Source organism: Dipodomys merriami, unplaced genomic scaffold, assembly GCF_024711535.1.
Source record: "Dipodomys merriami isolate MVZ:Mamm:240054 unplaced genomic scaffold, mDipMer1.0.p SCAF_71, whole genome shotgun sequence".
Taxonomy (NCBI): Eukaryota; Metazoa; Chordata; class Mammalia; order Rodentia; family Heteromyidae; genus Dipodomys; species Dipodomys merriami.
The window spans coordinates 878,502-891,255 of NW_027206302.1; positions in this window are offsets into that span (position 1 = coordinate 878,502).

Here is a 12,754-nt window from a genome sequence, read left to right on the forward strand (position 1 = left end):
TAATGATAATATCAATACCACTCCATCACATTTTGTAATTCTCATATAATAAAAATAAAAAATCCACAGTAAAAAAGTTGGCCAAGGAAATCTCATGTGTTTGGGAATTTAAAAGCTCATTTCTAAATAAGTCATGAGGAAAGGAGAAAATTACAATGTAGATCGCAAGATATTTAAAATGGAACAGGAGTATGCTAAAATGGAACTTGGAAGAGAAAGTATAGCCTTAACTACATTTATGAAATACAGAAAGAATTGTTTGCAGCAGTGGTACTCACTAGAGATCATGTTGAAAATGAACCGTACAACTTGTGGGTAGAGATGGGAGGGAAAAACTAGGAGGGAGTAAGGGAAGGGGTGACATTGTCCAAAAAGAAATGTACTCTTTACCTGGCTTGTGTAACTGTAACCGCTATGTACATCACATTTATAATAACAATAAAATAAAACATCTCAAAAACAAAGAGAATTACTAACAAGTGAAGTAAGTAGCCATCACCAGACACTGGGGAAAGGCAATCAGAAAACCCAAAGAGAGTAAAAGGAAGGAAATAATAAAGAGAATACAGAAAGTGGTAATATGTAAAACAACCAAAAAATTGAATAGAGTCCTTAACGAGCCTTCGTAAACAAATCATCAGCACAGAGAGCACATCCTGGGAAACAAAAGGAGGACATGACTGGAGATTGTTAGAAATCAGGTTGTTAGAAATCACTAGGAAATGCCACGGGGACTTGAGGTTCTGGCACCATTTCAGGCTAAGCCAACACAAAAAACTCAGGAAACAAACTCAGAAGAAAGAAATAGCTGGTATGAAGATTGGAGAGGGGAAAAAAAAACCCTCAACATAGGAAATTCAAACAACCATAGACTTACAGGGAAAGCAATGAAACCTATTAAATTGTTTTGGAACAGGAGAGAGAGGAATGGGAGTTATAGAGGGGTGACATTACCAGGGCACATGGGGATCATAGTATGTATGGGTGGAAATGTCACAATGAACTCCCCTCGTATAGCAATGTATGTATGCTAATAAAACAGTGTTATCACTGGGTACCAGTAGCTCCTGCCTGTGATCTTAGCTCCTCAGGAGGCTAAGATCTGAGGATCCCGATTCAAAGCCAACCAAGTCAGACAAACCTGAGACACTTATCTCTAACCAGCTAAAAGCTGGAAGCAGAGGCATAGCTTAAGTGGTAGAATTCCAGGGAAAGTATAAAACCCTGACTTCAAACTCTAGTACCAGCATCCATACACAAAAAAATGTTTTAGCATAGACCAATTGAGCTTTCTGAAACCATGATCTAAAACAATTCTTTCCTTTATGTCAGGTATTATGGTCACAACGACAGAAAAGTCACTAACATCACTCCAGAACGTGAATGAATTTCAAAGTGATGATTACACTCAATGAAAGCCATTAAAGACATACTGTACGTTTCTGTTCACACCTAAAATTGTGGAAGGTGAATGAGTCTGTACTGAGCAAAAGAACAGAAGTGTCTGTTTGGGTGGAGAGGGGCTGGGGACTGTGGGGGTGCTTTTAACATCAAATTGTAAACTTTATATAGAGTATACTTTATGTAAATTATACTTCAACAAAACTGTTGTTTAAAATCCATTTTTTAAAAAGCCAGGTACTGATGGCTCACACCTGCAATCCAAGCTACTCGGGAGACTGAGATCTGAGGATCCTAGTTCAAAGCCAGCCCAGGCAGAAGACTCTTATCTCCACCAGAAAACCATAAGTGGAGATGTGGCTCAAAGTGATAGAGTGGGGCTGGGAAGGTAGCTCAGCGGTAGAGTGCATGCCTTGCAAAGTGATAGAGTGTTAATGTTTAGCAAAAAAAATCTCAAGATCAGACAGTCCCTGAGTTCAAACCCCATGGCCAAAAAAGGAGCCAGGTACTAATTGCTTAGCTGGGCACATACCAGAGGCTCACACCTATAATCCTAGCCACTCAGGAGGCTGAGACCTGAGGATCATGGTTCAAAGTTAGACAGGGTAGGAAAGCTTGTGAGACTCTTACCTCCAATTAACTACCAAAAAAACTGGAAGTGGAGTTGTGGCTCAAGTGCTAGAGTGCTAGCCAAGAGCACAAAACTCAAGGCCAGTACCCAGGCTCTGGATAAAAGCCCCAGGAGCAGTACAAAAAAAAAAAAGAGGAAAAGGTTAAAAACAACAACAACAACAAAGAAAGCTCCCACTTGTGGAGGCTGAGACCTGGAGGATCACAGTTTAAAGTCAGGGCAGAAAAGTCCATTAGACTCCATTTCCAAAACAGAGAAAAGCTGGGCTGGAGGTGTGACTCAAGGAATAGAGTGACAGACAAGAAAGCTTGAGGCTCTGAGTTTTAATCTTAGTACTAGCAAATAAAACAAAATAAAAATACAAAAAAGTAAAACACAATTTCCCAGCACTTGATAGTCTGATGCAAGAGCATTTAGAGTTCCAGTCCAGCAGAGGCTACCTCTTGAGATCCTTGAAAGGAAGAAAAAAAATCCTAAGACTAAAAAGCCTGAAAACAATGTAGATGAGAACTAGGAAACTATGATCTGGCACAAAGACATTCTATGATTGTTCTATAGGACATTGATTAACTTCAGGCATTGTTAACTGCAGAATACAGCTTAAATTTTTAAGAATGATTAGTGAAAGAAAAGGAAAGAAAAAACTCCAATAAAAAAAATCCACACCCAGCCAGAAATGACCAGGGAAAAAAGCGAAGGAAAACTTCGTATTCATTTCTGAACGGGGCTTCCTGCCTGCGTGTCTACCTTCCTTCCTTTTCTTTTCTTTTTATTATCTTTTGTGTGTGTGTGCCAGTACTGGGACTTGAACTGAGGGCCTTGGGCATTGTCCCTTAGCTTTTTCACTCAAGGCTGGCACTCTACTACTTAAGCCACAGCTCCACTTCTGGCTTTTTGGTAGTTAATTGGAGATGAGAGTCTCATAGGTTTTCCTGCCTGGGCTGGTTTTGAACCTCAATCCTCAGATCTTGGCTTCGAGAGTAGATAGGATTACAGGCGTGAACCACCAGCACTTGGCTTAAAATGATAATTTCGTAATGTTGAACTAGTCCTGCATTCCTGGATGAAACTCAACTTAGTTGTTTTGCATTAGATATCGCATTATTTCATTTGATAATGTCATGTTTAAAATATCTCATCTAGGGCTGGGAAGGTGGCCCTGGGTTCGATTCCTCAGCACCACATAAGAAAAAAAGAAAAAAACGGAAGTGGCACTGTGGTTCAAGTGGTAGAGTGCTAGCCTTGAGCTGAAGAGCTGAGGGACAGCACACAGGCCCAGAGTTCAGGCCTCATGAATGGACCCCCCCAAAAAAAATCTGCATCTGGGCTGGGAAGGTGGCTCAGTGGTAGACTGCTTGCTTTGCATGCATGAGGTCCTGGGTTCGATTCCTCAGCACCACATAGACAGAAAAGAAAAGCCGGAAGTGGCTCAAGTGGTAGAGTGCCAGGCTTGAGCTGAAGAGTTGAGGCACAGCACCCAAGCCCAGAGTTCAAGCTCCACAATCAAAAACTAAATAAATATATAAAATAAAATAAAATATCTGCATCTGCAGCCGCCATTGAAATTGACCTATGACCTGTGAACTCCCACACTGCGCGCATCTAGATCTATACCGAGGTTGTATGAGCTCTCTACAATGCAGCACGCCTTCCCTTCTTTTCCTGTCATTTGAGGCAATTTATGTAAGATATGGACTTCTCCTGCTCCCTGAATATGTATCTGAGCCCATGGTATTCGGTTGTCATAGCTACATACAATTCCCCCAAATCCTTTCTTTGAGATGACAGAGACTTTGCCACCAGGCTGGGGCCTCGGTGTCCCTCCTGCTTGGTCCGTGGGAGGATTTTCTTTCCCAGGAGGCTCCTGTAACTCCTTGGACACCTCCACTGTTGTGGCCAAACGTGGGAGGACACCAGAGGGGAGGAGAAGGCTGGGGCTGAGGCTGAGGCCTGTGCGATGGGGCTCAGGCAGCAATGGCTGAGATTCCAGAAGTGACACCAGCTCTCACAGCTGCATAGAAGCAGTAATGACGGCTTCTGCCTTCCGCCGTGACTCTTATTTATGCCAGGATCTGGGTGAGGAGGAGAATGAGTGAAAGTAGATCCTCTGGGAGGCACAAATCAGTGAGAGAAGGCGTCCATGACTGATTAGAGGCAATGACAGGGTAAACGATTAGAGAAATGCTCCCCCAAAGGCTGGTGTGCACACCCCCCACTGTGAGTGGTGGTTAGGAATAGCTGAACAAGCACGGAGGAGTAGTTGCACGTGGATTCAAAAAATAGGGCTGTGTAATTACAAATAATTAAAGATAGAACTGCCACATCCAACTTGCAAATTCACAGATTACAGTAGAGGACCGGGAGAGTCCATTTAAGGAAATTTTACTATAAGGAATCATAATAAAGTAGTGAGACATGAAATGTGATAGGAAGAAAATGCAACTGTAGAAAATAAGTGAAAGCCTATTTAGTACAGGCTGGAGTCAGCCACCAATTATCCCTCCCAACCACAGACCCAGACCCAGACCCTCCCCCACCTCACATACATTTATATACTCCCTATGCACACCCATCCATGCGCACTCTCTCTCTCTCTCATACACACACACACCACGCATCCCCTCTGCGCACAGAGCATGCACACATGCCACGCACACACATCCTATGCACATATGCACACACATATATATCCCTTGCATACACACATCACATACACACACCATGCACACATACATATACACAAGTCATACATTACTGCAACATACAGAGATAGGGACAAATTTGAAAATGACAGAGAACTGTTTTCTAAAGATGTTGCAGGAGGGGCTGGGAAAGTAGCTCAGTGCTTGCCTTGCATGCTTGAGGCCCTGGGTTCAATTACTCAGCACCACATAAGCAGAAAAAGCTGGAAATGGCACTGTGGCTCTAGAGCTAGAGCACTAGCCTTGAGCTGAAGAGTTAAGGGACAGTGCCTAGGCCAGAGTTCAGGCCTCACGACCAGCAAAAAAAAAAAAAAAAGATGTTGCAGGATCTTTCTCCTGAAGCTGGAGAGAGGGGAGAGAAGCTTGTGGGAGAGGTGGGGTCTAGAACAAATCTTCCTCCTCTCCCCAGGGGTTGTGGGGAGCCTGGGGTGCTTTGCCTGTCTGCAAGCTAGGACCCTAAACCGCAGTCTGCTGTCTGGTCTTCCCCACTTAGGCCATGTAAGGACAACCAAATATCCCCGAAGCTTTCCTTCCCTGCACATCTCTTGACAATGTTCTTTGAAGATGTGCTCCTGCAAAGTAGGGACACAATCCCAGACAGAGACTTCACAGAATCCCAAAGCAGTGGAATGAACCCAGAGGACAATCACTACAAATACCAGAGGGCCAGAGGGCCAGCAGTCAAAATTAGAACAGGATGTCAGAGGGTTTTAAAGAAGAAAATGGCTTCATTCAACAAATAATGTCATTAAGATGCTGGAAGATTTTAATGACTTGATTTAAAAGTCATATGTTTCTTCTCTAAAGAGGCAAAGAGAAAAGCAATTAGAAACTACAAGAGAACAAAAAAAAGTTGTGTAAGAACATTGTGACCGCCAGGAAGTGGAAATGAGGTTTTTATTTTTGTTGTTGGTTTTGTTTTCTTTTCCTTTTGCTGTGTGTTCATCGATCTGTCTTTGGAAGGGTAAGGTGGGTGGGCATAGAAATGGAAGAACAAAGGGTGAACAAATGCAGCAGTGGTACTCACCAGACACTTGGTAGAAAATGAACTATACAACTTGTGGGTGGGGATGGGAGGGAAAAACTTTAAGAAAGCAAGGGAAGGGGTGACATTATCCCCCCAAAAATGTACTCATTACCTGACTTATGTATATCACCTGTGTATCTGTATATCACCTTTATAATAACGATTTTAAAAATCCTAAAAAGAAAGTCATGACCCAAATATGAAATGAAGTATAGCATGACTTCAAGAATGGGAGGGGGTGTGGAAGAAGACGCTTGAACTTGAAGCCAGGACATTTCCCTTGAAGCAGCATTCAAGCCTTAGGATGATGGCATCTTCTCTGTGTGTCCCAGGATGCTGTGTGACTCTGCACAGAATCTGTTTACATAATCACAATACTTTAGAAAAGACTTTATTGACTTTCAGGGGCAGACAAAATTAGAACATTATTAGAAATTCAGAGATGGACAACAGACAAAATTAGAATGTTTTTTTGGGGGGTATAACTGAGATTCGAACTCAGGGCCTCTGCTCTGTGAGCCATACACCCTGCTACTTCTGCTTTAGCTATTTTTCAGATAGGGTCTCAAGTTTTTGCCTGGAACTGGAACTGGCCTTGAAATATTATTCTCCTGTCTTGTGTTGCCTGAGGAGTTGGGATTGCAGGAGTGTTCTACCATACCTGGCCAGATTATTTTAAGTATGGATGTGGAACCAGATGAAAATGTAGTAGTTTAACAAGAGGAGCTGGGGAAGGCAGGTGGGGAGATGATAAGAGTAATAATGGATGTCTCATCTGACACAGAGGAGAGTCAAAAAATATTATATAAAATGCATGGCACCAGAAAGAAGAGATGGAAAAATGTGTATGGAAGCAAACTTAAGGACAAGCATTACCACTGACAAACTTCTTGTCTTTCACAGTAAGAACTATGCCAGATAATTCTGCCCTTACTCATAGAACATGACAGGCTGGGAAGGTGGCTTAGTGGTAGAGTGCTTGCCTAGCATGCATGAAGCTCTGGGGTCAATTCCTCAGTACCACATACACAGAAAAGGCCAGAAGTGGCACTGTGGTTCAAGGGGTAGAGTGCTAGCACAACAATGCCCAGGACTGGCAAAAACAAACAAATAAACAAACAAACAAAAAACCCTTACATGGTTCTCCTGAGGAAAATTCTATTTTCCAGCCTCCCTTGCAGCCACATGTGACCAGGTCAGCATATTCATGCCTGATACACAAAGGCTAGAGTCTTGGTGTAAATAATAATAGCTAAGCATCTGAAGCCACCCATGTGTCAGATACTTTTCAAAATGCTCACTTAACCCAGGGAGATATATTCATTCTCTCTGGCTGCTGTAAGTAAAGCTCCAGAGGCTTAGTGGAATCTTCCTTCTGCAGGTGCAAGGAAAACCCACTTCCTTGCTTGTGTCTGCTTCCAGCAGCCACCTGCATTCCTTGGTTCATGACCCCTTCCTCCTGTCATTATTCTGGGCTTCCAGCAGAACATCTACTGCTACTCTGACCTTCTCCTGCATTAAGGCTGTCACAATTACATGAGTAGACCCACTTGGTAATCCAGGATAATACCCCATCACAGTATTCTTTTGCATTTTTTTGTCAGTCATAGGGCTTGAACTCTGGTCTTGGGCACTGTCCCTCAGCTCAAAGCTGGCACTCTACCACTTGAGTCACAATGCCACTTCCGGTTTTCTGGTGGTTTATTGGAGATAAGAGTCTCCCGGATTGGAAGTGGCGCTGTAGCTCAAGTGGTAGAGCGCTTGTCTTGAGCTGAAGAGCTGAGGGACAGCGCCCAGGCCCAGAGTTCAAGCCCACGGCCAACAACAACAAAAAAAAAGAGTCTCCCGGACTTTCCTACCCAGCTGGCTTTGAATCATGATCCTCAGATCTCAGCCTCTTGAGTAGCTAGGATTACAGGCGTGAGCCACCAGTGCCCAGCTCATCACAACATTCTTAATCATTTCTTCAGAGTCCTATTTGTTTGTTTAGGGTTAGGTTTTTGTTTTGTTGTTGTTTTTTTTTTTTGCATTTTTGGGAGAACTTATTTTCCCTACCAACAGATTGGTACTATGTCACTTACATTGGTACTGTGTCATTGAGAGATGATGAAATGCAAACACAGAGAAGTTAAGTAGTAGAGTCAGAGTCACACAGCAGGTAAATGGCAGATTCATGATTTAAACCCAGGCAGCAAGGTGTCGCCATCTGTGTGCATTACAGTGACAGTCATCTACCCTGGCAGAACTCTGGCTTCCTGATAAATCCGGAGCCACCCTACCAGCCCTGGATGGCCTGCAGTGAAAAAGGAATGATCATTTCCGCTTGACTAGGCCATCTACTGCAGTAAGTACATTCTAATTCATGAGTCCATGGCAACACTACAAAATTTAAAATGGCCTTACTTCATTTTCTCCTGAATAGATGACTTTTTAAAAAATTACTTTGTTGTTATCATAGAGTCGATATACAGTGGGATTGCATTTACATGCATCAGGTAATAAGTACATTTCCTTTCATACAGTGTCATCTGTTCCCTCGTTCTCTCCCGTTCCCTTCCCCCATCTCCATCCACAAGTTGCGTAGTTCAGCTGCTTCACAGCTGCATTTTCTCACCTTTTTTCCTGATTCTGTGCCCTGTCCCCACCTTCCCACAGATGTGCACGTGAATATACCACATATAAGGTAAAGAATACAGACATCAGAAAAAGAAAAAACAAATTGAGAAAAAATCCTTTGGAGTTCATTTCAGCATGTATATTATTTTATATACATATGTAGGGGTGCTTGAGTATTGCACCTTTGTGATTCTCTCCTAAGACTATCCTCTCTTGGTCTCACTGTATGTGAGTAGCTAGAATCCTGTGTAATTTGCCATACTGAATAGATGACCTTTTTTTTTTTGCCAGTCCTGGGGCTTGAACTCAGGGCCTGGGCACTGTTCCTAAGCTTCTTTTGCTCAAGGCTAGCACTGTACCACTTGAGCCACAGTGCCACTTCCAGCTTTTTCTGTTTATGTGGTACCGAGGAATCGAACCCAGGGCTTCATGCACGCTAGGCAAGCACTCTACTGCTAAGCCACATTCCCAGCCTATGAATAGATGACTTTTAAGGAAAGTAAATTCTTTCTTAGTTTCAAAGTTCTTTAAGTCTGTGTGTACCACACCCTTGTACAGTCCCCTGGGGACTCGTTGCTTTTGGGATGGATTGAATCCAAGCACTTCAGCCTACAGGCAGGCCAACCCTTCACCCATCTTTCGGTTTCTCAATGATGTTCTTCATGAGAGCTCCCTCCATCCAAATCAGCTCCCTTCCTCCCCTTCCCAAAGGCTTTGTACCACACCCACCCTTGCCTGGGTGTACCCTCTCCCCTAGGCCTGGAATGCTGCCCCTTCTGCCTTTGCCATCTCCTTCCAGTGTGGCTCACTCAAGGTTAGCCATGTTGATACAGGTCTGAAATCCTAGGTACTCAGGAGGCTGAAACTGGGAGGCTCTCAGTTCAAGACCAGTCCAGGCAAAAAGTTATTGTGAGACCTCCATCTCAGCAAACAAGGTAATTCACGGCTACATTCCCAACTGTTTGGGACATTTAGATGGAAGGATGGGGGGCTGAGGCAAGCTCAGGCTAAACAGAACAAAAAGCAGGAGACCCTATTTGAAAAATAACTAAAGCAAAAAAGGGCTGGGAGTGTGTCTCAAGTAGTAGAGTACCTGCCTAACCAGTACTCTAGGAAGGTCCTGAGTACAAAACCCATACCATGAAAAAAAACTCCACACACACACACACACACACACACACACACACACACACACACACACACACACACACTCTCCCACCACAATATAAAATCAAGCTGGGCACAACTGTTCACACTTATCATTTCAGCTACTCAGGAGGCAGAGGTAGGGTGACTAGGGCCCAAGGCAGGCCTGGGACAAAACCACAAGACTGTATCTGAAAATGAACTAACAAAGATCTGGAGAGCTGGGAAAACGGCTTAGTGGTAGAGCACTTGCCTTTAGAGATAAAGCTCAGGGACAGCGCCCAGGCCCTCAGTTCAAGCACCACTACCAACAACAACAACAAAACAAGATCTGGGAGCATTGCTCAAGTAGTAGAGCACATGCCTAGCAAGTACAATACCCCAGCATGGCCAAAAATAATGCAAGTATATTCTCTTATTCTATTGAGATCAGATGTCCAAAACAAGACTTTTGGAGCTAAAATCAAGTTCCTTCTGGGGGCTGGGGAAAGGATCTGCCCCTGGGTTTTTCCAGCATTTTAGGCCATCCATATTGCTGAGCGTGTGGCCCTTTCTAGCTCAACCTAGCCTCAGCCTCTGCCTCCCTCTTGAGCCTCCAGGCTCTGCCTCTGAGCTCTACCAGAGGAGATCATTATGTAGCCTATCAGAGAGGCGAATGACTGATCTGGGAGCAGATGGCAGGAAGAGGCAGAGCTGGCAGCTAGCTAATCCAAGTCTTTCTGGCCTCAAAGCCTGGACCCTCTTCCCCCACCCCATCCCTCATTAGACCTGACCAGAGGCTCTGGCGCTGGTGGTCCCTCCCTGGGCTCCCATGTACTCTCAACCTTCTTGGTTCCAAACCCATTCCACCAGGACCCTAACTTCACAGGCTCCTCCCCATGCATTTCCTACCATCTCCCTATTTGTCTGCAGGAGGGTCTCCCAGCCTCCGAAGCAGCACAGCACCCCCTCTGTTGCCTGCCTGGCCCCCTGGAGTGTGGGGGGCAGCCCAGACAGGGTGCTGCTCCCTTCAGCCCCGTCTCCAGCTCCAGCCCCTGCTTGCAGATGCTCTCTTGGTTTAGTCTCCACACTCCCAGCAGATGCTGGTCCCTTCCAGTCCCCCACACCTGAAGGAGGGACTTATTAAAAGGGAAGTAGAGGCAGGGACCCATCTTGGACCCAAGGACATGAGGTCCCTGGGTGTGTCTGGGGCATGCATACTTGGTCAGCCCTCCTAGAGGACAGTGTCACTGGCCCTTAGAAACCCCAAACACAGACAGGGCTTCATCCCTGGCTTCCCCAGACCTATCCATTGGAATGCTTCTGGGCCACAGCTTAGCCCTGCTGCCCCTCCCCCCCATCTGGGACCTCTGCTCTGTAAAGCAGGGGGCCCCTGCCCAGAGTCTTCCCTCAGCCCACATCCTAGGCCTGCAGCAGAATCAGCAAGTTCCAAACCCAATTACCTCTCAATTGCTCTAGTCCGAGCCAGACAGAGGTTACTGTAAGTCACGTCCGGATTGGAGAGAGGAGGAGGCAGCACCTGGGGCCAGGGCCCAGGCTGACACTTGGAGATGAATGTGACAGGGACCTGTGGCTTAGAGGCTCAGGATTAGATCAACAAGGCTGGGGCCAGCTGGTTCCAAGAAAGAGGTCATGTGGGCGCTGGTTGACTGACAGCCTGAGCAATGCCAAGGCCTCAGGCTGGCCCTCTCCCAGCAGAGGAAGCGTGGAGTGCTCAGCCTGGAGATGGAAGACCCCGGGCCCCAAGTATCTCCTGGATGCGGGTGTTTTTCTGGGAGCTCCCAGAGGCTGGGGCTGCTCTGCCCAAGGACCCATCTGCAGCTCCTTGTGGGATTCCAGAGCATCTCTGCTCCTGGGACCCCCAAGATTTCCTCTGAGAAGACACTCAGGGGTCCTTCCCTCATGCTCCTAGGCCCAACAGTTGGCCTCAGAGGGAACTGAGGCCACAGCCTTTCATTAGCCAGCCTCTGATGGGGAGGAAGAGAGGCCCACTGCCTTAAGGAGTCTCTTGTGACCCCTTGTCCAGCCCTCTTTGGGGTATTCAGGGATAAAGGAGGAAAGATTGACAATTGGGGTTGGACTGGCTCCATAACACTGGGTGTTTTAAGTGGTGCTAAGTGAATCTCAGGCATGATTCCCACCCCACAGTAACACAGTACCTCCTTCTACAATGATCTGGGGGGAACTTGGGCAGCACCTTGCTTACAACAACCCAGTGGGGCTGAGCAGTCTTGAACTCGAGCTCTGGACTGGGTTCTGAGCTGTGCAGGGCTCAGCCAGTATCCACTGCCTACACAGGCACTCGGATCCATGCCTCACAGCCGCTGTGTTCCTGCGCGATGTCTCCCAGGGGCTGCGCTCCTTCCCCAACCCCTTCATGGCAAACGGTCAGGGCTCTAGGTGGGGGATGTGGAGGGACAAATCACTGCTGTGAGAGAACAGATACCAAGTTCCATATTTGCACACTCACAGAGCCACGACACAGGGCGTGCCCACACTCCCACCCCCACACTCGCAGGAAAACACACTGGAGGGCCAAGGCTAGGCCACGCTGTGGTTCCACACTGAGACCCACAAAGACAGACAGCCCCTCACCCCTCCTTACAGATAGATACTGACAATGTTAATCAACCCAGGCACAGATGCAGACACTTCCCACCCAGGCCAGCTCCATGCACAGGGACACACACACACACACATTCACACTCCAGATTCCACAGACACACTCAGCTCTTGCTTGAATACAGACACTCAAATACCAACACACACACCCATGCACACACATTCTAGCCCCCACCCCTCTTTCCTTGAGCCCTTCATGGGTTCTCCCTGCTTCTGCCAGCACCTGGAGCAGGGAGGACAGTGGATGACCTGTCACCCTCTGTGGTGATGCCCTAGCTGCCCAAGGACAAAGCTCAGGTTCCGCCTCAGCCCTCCCTTTCAGTGCTCTGCAGAAGTAAAGGTCACTGGACTGCCCACCTCCCCTCGTACATGCTGTGCCAGAGCATCTCCAGTGCCTGGGGAAAGAAAGAGTTCTTAGATGCCCAGAAGAGATGGGGGTGGAGCTCAGGAGCCACCTCTCGGGAGAGGAGTGTGAGGCTCAGAGGATGAGAGAGGAGGATGATCTCAAGCGCTAGGAAGTCCTGTCCTGCAGCAGGGAATGGCCAAGGCCCCAAGGGTGTCCTTCATCTACCCATGGTTCCCAGGAGACCGAGTCTACAGTCTTTGGTG